This window comes from Protopterus annectens, chromosome 9.part0, assembly GCF_019279795.1.
Source record: "Protopterus annectens isolate FY-2018-M chromosome 9.part0, PAN1.0, whole genome shotgun sequence".
In the NCBI taxonomy this organism is placed as follows: domain Eukaryota; kingdom Metazoa; phylum Chordata; order Ceratodontiformes; family Protopteridae; genus Protopterus; species Protopterus annectens.
The window spans coordinates 597218003-597231113 of record NC_056743.1 but is presented as its reverse complement, the minus strand read 5'-3'; the positions used below and the strand labels follow the sequence as shown (position 1 = coordinate 597231113).

The 13111-nt window shown below is 42.3% G+C and overlaps 1 protein-coding gene across 1 annotated transcript in view; it reads right to left on the bottom strand.

Annotated features, from left to right (window-relative positions):
- The window catches only part of CDCA2 (cell division cycle associated 2), a 1716206-nt gene extending 1703351 nt beyond the window's left edge, over positions 1-12855 (bottom strand). The window contains exon 1 of the mRNA XM_044083154.1: positions 12581-12855. The gene's annotated coding sequence lies outside the window, so the exon portion shown is untranslated. The remainder of the gene's footprint in view (positions 1-12580) is intronic.
- Between the last annotated feature and the right edge of the window lie 256 nt (positions 12856-13111).

Here is a 13111-nt window from a genome sequence, read left to right as displayed (position 1 = left end):
CAAAAAAAGTAGAGTTTTTTCATATTTCGAAAGCAAAACATCACTAGATGGGCATATCCCTTTAAAAATTAGCCAAAAAAAAAAAAAAACTGGCACCTCGGCGTTCGTCAAAATCTACTGACTATCATTAGCAGACCAGAGTTCCGCTGTGGCGACCCCTAACCGGGAAAAGCCGAAAGACAACTAAAGAAAGTGCACAGACCTGTAATGAACTTCCTTCAACCACCATTTATTTACTGTAGTTAGGGAAACACTACACAACTAACATGGGCATATCTACTAAATCAAGGGAGGTTCTGGATTCCTTACTCTACAGCATCACTTTATACAATTCCCTCTTTGATGTGCACCTCCCCAAAGACGGTATACAATTTTTAAAGGCCCAAGAGATTCTTAAAAGGAAAGCAGCCTGTCTTGGCTCCCTAAGCTACCTAGGTAGACTAGAAGCCCCATGAGTCCCAACTTACAGGCTCCTGTATAATCTGTACCCATCTTTTCAAAAAACAACTCTACTTAATATTAATCTCCACAAAACTAGCACTCTGAACTAACTACAAAGTCCCTTTCCTTGTCTACAGAATTAGACCCATCATCAAACAAGTTTCTATCGACGGAACAGACTTAGTTGGTCGCTGTTAAAACCAGATTCCATATCCCTTGGCTGAATTTGCACACAAGTTGTATAGCCCTCTAAGGACGGCCTATGTTTTCTACAAGGTGTTCTGGCTAAGGCTTCTTACTGGTTAGCCAACTGCCCAACAACCATCTTTTGAAAATAAAAATAATGCTTGCTTGTTGTACACCAATAAAAGCAGTTGACATACTAACCTCAGAGCACCTCATCACCTGTGCTAAGAAAGCCTGTATGGCACAGCCCTTAAAGCTGTTTGTAGCAGACTTATTGGTGACCATGACAGCGCCATGGGGTGATACCAAAAAAAAGTTATATACTCACTATAACGTTCCATCAGAGTAGTTATAATTAATTAAATTTTTCTGCAACCTGTGGGTATAGAGATCCATATTGGATCCGAGCCGGCAAACTATTTTCTAGCATTTGCTCCAATCTCCTCCCCTACCCATAATGCATCACCATCTCCAGTCTTCCTTCAGATAGAGTTTGCTGCAACTACACACATTAGCAACTCAGCCCAACAAACCCAACATACTTATGGATATGATAAGGTCAGGGGGCCGGAGGAAGGGAAGGTTGCAGAAAAAATTAAGTATAACTACTCAGATGAAACGTTATGGTGAGTACATAACTTCTTTATCTGAAGTAGTTAACTTCATTTTATCTGCAACTTGTGGGACAGAGTGCCCAGCTACTTAAATCCTGGGAAGCCCTCATGGAAGGATATTCCTGAGCACTGCAGAGCCAAAGGATGCTCTTACTCTGGAAAGAAGGTCTAATTTAGAATGATAAATGAAGGTACGTGGATTTGCCCAACTTGCTGCTGTGCAAATGTCATCCAAACAAAATCCTAGGACCAAAAGCCAGCAGAAGTCACCATGGACCTGGTAGGAGTGAGCTTTAATTATACCAGGAGGAGATAAACCTCTTGCTTTGTAAAACATACAAAATGCAACGAGTGATCCACCTAGCTAAGGAAACCTTGGAAATGGCCTTTCCCAAAAAAAGGTTTGGAAAAGAAAACGAACAATTGGTTGGACTTGTGGGATGACTGTTTTATGAAGACAGAAACAACGTTGTCTAGGAACATCTAACAAGTGAAGTTTATATTCACCCTTGTTTTGGGAATTCAGAAGGAAAACTGGTAGATTAAGACTGGTTTTATGTTAGATTCAGATGCCACTCTGGGTAATAATGAAGGATTTGTACGGAAAGATACCCTATCCTTATGGAAGGCCAAATAAGGAGGCACGGCAGACAAGGCCTAAAGCTCAGAAACCCTCCTGGCTGATGTAATGGCCACTAGAAAGGCTGTCTTCCAAGACAACATTTTTAGGTCCAATGAAGCTGCAGGTTCAAAGGTGGGAGCCACCAATGCCTGGAGGACGAAGGTAAGGTCCCAGAGAGACATCAAATCTTTGAAAGGAGAATGCAAAAAAGTGCCTTTAAGAAAAACCTTACACAGCCTTTAAGAAGCTAAGGAGAGGTAATCTTCCCAAACATGAAAATTAGAAATGGCAGCCAACTGTGTCGCCTTGGAGAAGCTAGCTCCTTGTTGAAAGACACTAGTCAAAACATCTAACACCACTGGAACAGGGACTGTTAAAGGATCCAGGTTCCTGTGAGAGGCCCAAATGGAAAAACGTTTCCATTTACTGCAATAAACTCTCCTAGTGGAAGCTTAAAAAGAGAGGCCACTAGTATACATTTTACAAGGGATGAAAGACCGGAGTCCTAGCAATCAATGGAACTGGAGCAACCAAGCTGTCAGCTTGACGCTGTCCAGATGGGGGTGGGGGGGGGGGGCAGGCACCTGAAGGATGAGAAATTGGATCGGAGCAGGGATCCAGAATCCACAGAGGAGCTAGAAGAGGAGACCAAAGGAAGGGAAACCAAAACTTGGCGAGGATCACTTAGCACCCCAGTTGGCAAGCTTTCTGAAGGAACTTCGGAATGAGTGGTAAGAGGATAAGCATATAGAAGCCTGGGGGGCCAAACAGGGACTAGTGCGTCTCTGAGGGCAACCCCTGGGGAGGGAATCAGAGCAAAGAACTCGCTGCACTTCACGTTGGAAGGAGAGGCAAAGAGATCTCAGCAAGGCTGTCCCCATGCAAGGAATATCTCCGTTACTGTTTCAGAGACCACTCGTACGGCATCAGAATAGCCCAACTTAATTTGTCCGCTAAAATGTTGGTGTCCCAGGATGTGCATTGCAATCAGAAACTGACCGGAAGTCACCCACCCTCACTCATGGCCTCGTGACACAGGGAATAGGGCCTGGTTTCCCCCTTGTTTGTTGACGTACCAGACAGACATGTCTGACTGATTTGCAATCATTCCGAGAGAGAGAATAATGTGGAAGGCTTTCAATGCTAAAAGCACTGCCTTCATCTCTAGAACATTTGTGTGCAACTTGGTCTTTGTCTAGGACCACATGCCTTGGACTGTCCTTCCCAAACAGTGTCCCCCCCACCAGAGTTGGGAGGCGTCTGTGGTCACTGACTTGGACTGGGGAGGACATGAAGGGGCATCCCGCTGCAACCTCCTGTGAACTTGGCCACCAAAAGGAGGAACGTCCTGCAGGTGTGACTGATCCTGATCGGAAAATCCATGGGCAGGTCTAGCCAAGACCATTGGACTGCCAGTGTCCCTTAAAGAACCTGCATATGAAGGCATGTGCAAGGAAGAATAGATATAAAGGCAGCCATGGAGCCCAGAGCTCAGAGAACATCACTCACCTTTGCAAATTTGAAGTTCACTATTTGAGCTATGCGACACCTGAAATGCAAGATCTTTTCTGGTTGTAAGAAAACTTTTAGCTGCAAAATTTCTAGCCTTGCCCCGATGAAGTCTAGAACTTGTACTGGTTGCAATAGGATTTGTGAACATTTACTGTAATCCCCAATCCGTCTGCCAATTGAAGAAAGTAGTCTTGGGACAGACAAAAAACGCTTGGTTGATGCAGCGAAGAGCCAGTCGTCCATGTACAGAAAGACCTGAATTCCCTGAAGCCTCAGGTGAGCTGCTACGACTGCCATTACTTTGGTGAACACCCTGGGGGCTGGTGAGACCGAAGGGAACAGCTCTGAACTGGAAGTGACTGGCTCCCAGCCGGAAGTGAAGAAACTTCCTGGAGCTTCTGTGAACTGTTATGGTAGTAAGCATCCTGGAAGTCTAACATGCACATCCAGTCGCACTCTCAGAGATGAGTTAGAATGGACTACAAAGTGACCATCCAGAACTTTTGTTTGGCGACAGACAGGTTCAAGGTTGACCGGTCCAAGATGGGCCTAGGTCCCCCATCTTTTTTGGCATTAAAAAAACACTTGGAGTAAACACCTAATCCGGACTGGCAGAATGGGACCAGTTCGATGGCTCATTTTTGAAGTAGCTTTATAACCTCTAAAGCTGCGGCCTCCCTGTGAGCAGGTGGAACATCTGGGAGGCGTCTTGTAGGCCCTAGTGAGGCAACAAATGGGATAGCATAGCCTCTGGATATTATTTGTAGCACCCAACGATCTGCCGTTATGTACTTCCATGCCGCTGAGTGCAATGACAATCTCCCCCCGACTGCCTCCAGAGTAGGACAGTCGGGCAACCCCACAAGGCTGTTAAGTGGGCCTGTCAGAAAAGGTTCTGAAAACCCAAAATTCCTAGGGCCCCCTCTACATCTGGGTCGGCGTCAATCCTGTCCCCTTCTGCCTCTGGGGGAATAGTAGTCCCGAGACTCCTGGGAAAACTGAGATTTCCAAAACCACATCTTCTTTTGCCCTCTTTGATTCTGAGAAAAAGGACCGCTGAGGGCTAGAGAAGCAGATACAGACAGCAGACAAAGTCTTCGTCTTTTCGCTGTGGACAAGTGTCCTATACAGTCTTCCTGAAAAAGATTGGAACCGTCATAGGTGGCATTAATAAATAAAACGCCTAGAAAGGGCCTGCAAACTGACAATCTGAGCCAGGCATGACGCCTCATGGCCGCCCTAGCCGCTCCTTCCGTAAAGTGGGTAAGGAGAAACATGGACGTGTTTGATACCGACTTCAGAGTAGACATTTTTGCGGAGAACAGTTGTTTGTCCTGCTGCGATAATGACTCTAGGGGCGACTCAGCGAATTTTGAGACAAGGTCTTGCTGAAGCCGGATAACATGTGCCAAAAAGTTCAGCGCAGAGATGAAAAGGTCGCTGACGAATAAACACGCTTCCCAAACCTATCCACCAACCTGGACTCCTTGTCCAGAGGGTGTACTGAGGAACTCTCCTGTGCTAGTTCCTTCTTGGTGGCTGCTGCGACCACCATAATATGTTCAACTTATGAAATGCATTCTTTAGATCATACGTAAACAACTAGCTACTCCAATATATTACTGTCAACCATCAAAATAAATTAATGCATTCAGTGTACACATTAAAAATTCATAATAAAATTTCATGTTAATTTGTATGTATTAAGAAATAATAAAAACATGAATAAAACTGAATTAAAAATGAAGTAGAAAAATAATGATGATAATATACAACGTATTAGTCAAGTTCAAGTCCCTACGAGAAGTAAATAATACAATCCAACTAAATGGACTGTAAAGATGAAGGAACATATGACATTGCGATAGGATAGAAGAAATGGAATACATAACAGGTTTGTTCAAGGAGAGGGGTTATAAGGTAGACATGATGAATAATGTGAGATAGTATGTTATACAGGAATGGGGGTTATAGTACCAACCACTATTCGGGTTCACATCTTGTTGATAATTCTGCCCAAATTAATGGACGAAGGGTAGACCAAGCAAGTGACAACCATCAACGTTCATGCATTTTCATGTATTGTCCTGAGGTAGGGCAAATAAAAAGTATATTGACCAAATATTGGAATATCAGGCTTGGTCGGATATAAATTGGGGGAAACAGACCTTTGTCTACAAGATGGGGAGGAATATAAAAAAAAAAAAAAAAAGTTATTTGGAACACCACAAACATGTAGCAATGGCTAAGGGTGCTTCCAAACAGACACACTATAAAATGTGGGTGCTGTAATTAATGCTCATACATATTAGAAGAGGAAGCCATTTTATTAGAGAATGGGGTAAACATCACCATGGTAATTGCAATTCCAAAATGGTTATACACAGGGACAAGTGCACTCAATGTGCTGGATTTCATATAGGAAAAACGGGAAGATGTTTTAGGAAACTCATTTATGATCATATATACACACATTATATATATATATATATATATATATATATATATATATATATATATATATATATTTAGTATCAGAAGGAAGGACACCAACAACACCTTGTACAGGCACATAGAAAAACAAGGTGAGACTCACGATTTTAAGTTTGCCATCTTAGAAGGTATTGTGATGGATCCGGGGGGGGGGGGGGATTATAAAGCCCTTCGGTATAAGGAAGTGTGGTGGCAACTTTTAACAGATGCTTCAACACCACCTGGTCTTAAATGACCATATTTCTAGTAAACCCATTTTGGCTTTAAAATAAGAGGAGTAATAATGTACTAACCGATGGGCAAGGAACACAGTTCACACCCATATTTAAATTAGTTTAACCTAAGGGTCAGTACATCTTAGATTTCATAGGTGTTCTTTATGCAAGACCAAACTAAAACAAACATTATATGCATATTATATATATGTTCCTTCATCTTTAAAAGTTTATTCAGTTGGATTGTAGTATTTACTTCTCTTAGGTACTTAATATAAAATGTATTAGTCCAAGTTCATTATCACTGTTTTTCTACTTTCTTCATTTTTAATTCAATTTTATTTGCGGTTTTATTATTTCTTAATAAATAAAAAATTTTCAACACGAAATCTTATACATTTTTAATGTGTACACAATTGAATGCATTAATTTATTTTAATGGTTGACATTTTTAAACTTCGCCCTTCTCCACTGCTGTGCGCTCTGGCTGTGCGAGTACTACCATTCTTTCTGCCCTGAGTTACCCCTGCGAGTAAACCCACGAGGACACCTCAAACCTACCTTCGAAACCCAGCTCTCTTAACTGCTCCAGCAAAATAACAAACAACTAAAAGCAGGCTTCTCAGCTGCCTCATTCCCCTTTGTTTTCTGGACATTTTACCAAGGGGAAACTAAGGAACTTTCTGCCCTGATTTACCCCTGCAAATAAACCCATGAGGATACCTCAAACCTACCTTCGAAACCCAGCTCTCAACTGCTCCAGCAAAATAACAAACAACTAAAGCAGGCTTCTCAGCTGCCTCATTCCCCTTTGTTTTCTGGACATTTTACCAAGTGGAAAATAAGGAAGTATGTGTAACTGCTGCTGAACCCTTAATAACTTATGTTTTAGTCTTGATAGCCGTTTTGTAGTACTCTAGCCTGCTAGGATAGCCAGCAGCCTTAGCCCCCCCCCCCCCCGATCCACACTAGCTGCCCTCTTCTTTCCAAGTATTGCCCCAAGGATATTCTAAGTGGTACAAGACCTTAGACTCCACTGCAAGTTTTCATGTTTTTATCTTAACTCTAACCTTCTCCCCTTTCACTTTATCTCCTAAACTCTTCTAGCCCACTCTAGCTGTAACACCTCCTTTTCTAATCTCTCTCTCTAGCTTCTCATACTTCACTCTTGCCCAACACTCCAGGTCTTTCTCCCTTCCTACTTACCCCTCTGTGAACCTCCTTTCACTGATTGACTCCAGAACCCCTCTGGACCTCTTTGGTATAGCCACTGAAACTCTTGCCTACCCCATTAGTATTCTAATTAACCGCTCCCTACAAGAATACACAGTTCCCCAAATCTGGAAACAACCCTTTATTATACCTTTACACAAAGGTGGTAACAATAATAACATTACTAATTTCCGTCCCATAGCCATCCTGTCCCCCATTTCTTAACTCTTAGAAAAATGTGTCCAACTTCAACTCCTTCCTCACCTCCTAGACAATCATCTTATAACTCCCACACAGCACGGTTTCAGACCTAATCATAGCACCATGACAGCCCTCCTCTCCTTCCTTGAGATTGTAAATAAAGCCAGTGACTCTGGAAAAATTGTTTCCACCTTGCTTCTTGACCTCTCCAAAGCCTTCGATACTATCTCACATAGCCTGCTCTTAAACAAACTCTCCAAACTTCACCTATCTTCCTCCTCTTTGAATTGGTTCTCTAGCTACCTGTCTAACAGAAGTCAAGCTGTAAAATGGAAAAAGCGCTACCTCCTCTTTCCTTAGTACCCCTACAGGAGTTCAAGGCTCCATACTGGATCCTCTTCTCTTCAATATCTTTATAAATAACTTCGACAAATCAATCCCTTTCTCTAGCATCATCCAATATGCAGATGATTCAACTATTCTATAGCTACACTACAAAAACTTACTCAAGATGCTTTCTCTTCCACAGAACAATGGATGCTATGTAATCATCTAGCTCTCAATGCTACCAAGACAAAACTAATGTTATTTACTCCTAAAGTCATCCCTGCCGACATGAGTACATTCTCAATTACTAATCAACACAACTCACCTCTTCAAATAGTGTCAGAGACCAAACTACTTGGGGTCCAAATCGATAACCTACTTAAATTTAACTCCCACCTGCAAATAAAAATCAAAAAAAAAACAAATCAAAAACTTGGCATGCTTTATAGACAGAACGCCTACCTCACATCTGCCACTAAAATCACTCTCTCTACTTCCTTCCTTATCCCATCCCTTCTCTATGGTGCAGCACTACTAACTAATCTTCAGTCCTTGTTAAAAAAAAACAGCTTACCTCCTGCTATAACAAAATTGCAAATTCGCCACCAGCCAAACGTCCTCCACTCACCACTGTTTCTCCCTCCATAAGCTAAAATGGCTAGAACTTCCCAATCAACTAACTTACACTAAACTAACTCTAGCCCATAAGCTTATTCTCAACCCCTACCTCTGTCCCTCCCTTTCCTCTGCCTTTAAAATGCACCTACCTAACAAGAGTTCCAAGGTCAAATAATCAAAATCTACTAGAAGTACATAAACCTACTCATCCCCCAGGCAAAAACCTTCTTTCCTTCAGCCTCGCCTCTGGAACTCCCTACCTCCACTCATCCGCACCACCTCTAACCACTCTACCTTCAAAAAGTCTCTTTTCCTCCATCTAGCATCAGAGTGGGAATGCTCTTGCTCCCACCCCACATAACTAACTCAACTTAATTCTCCTTCAATACCATATCCTACTTTCGTAGCTATGATATTTGTTCTCTAGTGAGTATTAATATTTACATTTATTCTATTACTAGTAGGTTTCTTCTTAATGTATTAACTGTTATGACTGCTATTCTATATTTGATTAGTTCTACTTTTATTCTGTTTACATAGTATTAATAACTCTCTGTACCTAGATTGTTACTGTTAAATGTTGAATATACCTTTTGTTTTGGAGCTTTTCTCCCCAGGACTACATTGAAAACTGGTTCTTTTTGGCCCAATGGACTATCCTGGTAAACCAACTGCAATAAATAAATAAAATAAATAATATATTGGAGTAGCTATTTGTTTACATACAATATAAATAATGCATTTCATCAGTTGAACATATTATGTTTAGATCTTTTTAAGGAAAAATATGTTTGATGCAAGTTTTGTATTTAAGCTCCAGCATTTAAAATTACCATTACATTCTGATGAAGCCCAACTTTGCTGGGTGAAAGCGCTCAACGTTTTTATTTTTTGGATAAAATAAGGTTTTTCTTGGTTATTGGAGTATTATAGTCACTTATTGGTGATATCTTAGCATTTGGGTGATTTTATTCGGTATTGTTCCAGTTCGTTTTACACCCAGGAAGTAGATGGGCCCGTGCCAAAGGCATCCAAGAACACAGACTCATCAATAGAAAGTTTTGGGGCTGACCAACCTCCCCTCTGGCAGAGAATCTCTATGATGCCTTTGAAGGAGACCTCTTTGGGAGGTGACATGGAGGAACCTTCTCCTTCCTCCAAGTCAGTTTCCATAGTGAGGGACTCATGGGAGTCCAAGTGCCCACTTGTGCTTACGGTTGCTCTCTTCAGTGGGACACTCCCAAGAGGACTCGTGAGCCACAGGGGGTTCCTCAAAGGGAATAATCTGAGAGTCTGCTGACACGGGCTGTCCTTGAGACAGGATGAAGGGAGTAAACGCCAAATGCAGCGGGGTCTGGGTGTAATCAGAGGAGATGGGCTGGTGTCTCAATCCTTGGGAGAGAACCCTCTCCACCACTTCAAACTCCAATGGAGAGCGTACCTCCTTGGCACCCAGCAAGGAAGAAGCCCTCCCCCAGGTCCAAAGCAAGGTTAGCCTGCGGTCCAAGGGAACGGTTCCGATCCAAACAAGCCGGAGCCGAAGAATCCGTTCCCTTGGGAACTACTCAGAGAGTCACCCGGGTCCGAGCTAACCGGAGCAGAGAAAAATCAAGGTAACAGCCGGAGTCGAGGTTGGAGGAAATGTTGGCGCCAAGCTACCACCTCCAGAGTCTCGGATCCAAAATCCCCAAAGCAGTCGCCCAGATCAGGGAAGGAGATATGGGGTGGAAAGAAGCATAGATGTCCCCCCTCCGGATGGAGAGGGGCCTGGCAAGACTCCATCTGTATTTGGGCCTGAAGAAACCTCCGCATCATCCTGTCCATGTCCAAGTCAGACAGGCTCAGAGTCGATCGCGAAAAAGCAACCGACTCCAATTTGGCTGGTCTGCGCAGTAAGGCCTCAGATTCCAACGGCTCCATCGAAAAACTGAGTGATCGGAGTCGTGGAGAAACTGGCCTCAAAGTCTTAGAAGGAGGGCTAAGGAAAGGCTCGCTGTCCTGGGATCTCTTGCGAGGCCTATCCTTCCTCATTTCTTTATCCTCCCTGCTCCTCTCTCTTGTCCTTCTCTGTCTTTTGGCTCGTCTACCCCAGCACCAAGAAAAAGCGGGAGTTTGAGTCCCTATCTGGGTGGGAGATTTGGAGGGAGTACTGGAGACAGAATCCAGCATATAAGCAGGGAGAAGACCCTTGGCGACCAATTTGGCCTTTCGATCCCCCGAGGGCTCTTGGGTTAAAACCCACACAGATAGCACACTGGGTGGATAAATGGGGCACTCCCAAACAAATTACACATAGAGTGTGACCATTAGCCGGTGAGAGCTTGTGGCCACACACTGTACATTTTTTGAAGACTAATTTAGGCTCATCAGCCAAAGTCCAAAACTGAACGCCACTCCCTACAGAAAGAATACAACACACACGTTGAGGGAAAGTGGGCCTAACAGCAGATGACAAGACAAAAACTTTTTTTTTGAACCAACAAAGCGTTATACTAATGGGGGAGGTAGAAAACACGATCACAGACACACTAAATAGAACAATCCCAACTTGCTTATCCCTGAGCTCAGAGCAAAGACTACAATGCTCACTGTGGTGCGGCAAATGAGATCTGTGGGAAGGCAGGAGATGGTGGTGTATTATGGGTAGGGGAGCTTGGAGTAGGCGCTAGAAAATAATTTGCCGGCTCGGATCCGATATGGATCCAAATAACTTAACTACTTCAGATTTAATGGATATAGCAACAATTTGGCAGGCTACCAGGTTATAAAACATAATCTTGATAAAAGGCAGGCATTAAAACAGATGTAGAAAGTGTTTATTTGGCCAATTGCTCTAATAGCAAAACTAAAATGGTAACCAAAAATGAAATGATAAAGCTAATGGAATGAATAAGAGAAAGACTGCCTATGCTGTGGAACAAAATCCCGGTATATGTGAGGCAGAGTACCTCGCTGGCTTTGTTCAAGAGAAATCTTGACCAATGAATGGGAGATCGCAGATATACCCCAGGGATTACCTCAGTGTCACTGCTCGACAGAGGCACAGCAAAATAATGGGTATAGTTCCCCATACTAAAGGGGTGGCGTAAGCCACAAAACTATGGGCTAGGCTTGTAAATGCCCTCGGGCAGATAGCCTAGTATGAACCTAAGAGAGATTTCAGAGTTAAAAGCTAAATGCATAGCAGAAAAAAAATGTTTCCATGCAGAACGGCTAAAAACCAAATCCACATATTTAAATCTAAAACATATATGGGGAGCAAAACCCCATATCCTTGTAACCCCCCCCCCGCACAATAAACAAGCAGTCTCAATCCTCACCAATGGCAACAGTGGGGGATGTACATTGGGAAGATGACAAATACACACAATATTTCCAAATGCAGCTTTCTGTCTTACGTAGACGATAAACCTGTTCCAAAGCAGGAGTAAACTCATATACCTGTACCGCCAAACATTTGGTTGATTCCCCAAAAAAGGTTAACCTCTCTAGACAGTCTATTTTTAACGCCATTTGACTCGGTGACGTGCAGCTTCACCAACCACAGGTTTGGGATAAATAATTAAATGTCAACAAAAACTCGCAATTGCTGGATCGTCCCATCTGGAGACCCAGCCTCCCATTCTTTCACAGATTTTCTGCAGTTTTTACTTTGACTACTTAAACGCTAAATAACAGTTATAGAATAGCAAAAGCACCCAGAGTTCATAAGCTGAAAAAAATTCCCAACTACGCTAATGGCAAAGCAAGTACAAGCATAGTTAATGTATAACAAAATACCAAGTATAAAACAATAACAAAAAAGAAATAATCGAAGAAATGACTATTCGACATTGTGCGTGTGCGCTAAAATAACATGCATATCAAGCGCTAAATTAAAACGCCTACTGAGCAACTCACAACAGCGTCACACTGTAGCTTTTTTTAATTTGAAAATATTGCAAATGCCCAAAAGAATGCAGTCCTTAATCAGTACATAGCTAAGCCTTATTTGCCTACACAGAAAACACAAATAACTATAACACATATGGAATACCGGACATCTGCTTATACAGAAAAATAACGATACACCACTGAGCATACCACTCAAAACAACAAACACATACTTAAAGCTACACAAATATTTATCCAATACTCACCAGTAAAATATAACACAGAATAAACAAGCACAAATATCCGCCAACACTATTCCTGCTTTTCAAACAAAATTCAAATATACCAAAATACCGCCCTTACAGTGACGTGATATCGCTCCGCTGAGCCCTAGTACCTAGTCGGGCGGGGGCACAATTAAAAGGGTTATAGTCACACCTTCTGCATTTCAATCTTTTGTCAGAAATTTAAGTCTAGATAAACAAGCTTGACACTTAAGATTTCATAACACATTTTTGATTGTTGAAGGTCTTACATGCCAAGCTCTACTTAGTATTACTGCGGAAGGATCAGCTTACGGAAAAGCTGACCAGCCAATAACGTTCTCAAATGATAGTGATGTAGTTGAGGACCAATTAGGTATGGGGTGAAAAGTAGTTGATTATGAGTGGTGACTATGAGTTCTGGATCCCGAGTATGTACTTTTCAAGTAGTTACCATTTTGATTTAAACTGCACCATTCTTACTCTTTTGGAAATAAGGTGATTGATTACATTTAATAAGTAATGCTAACAATC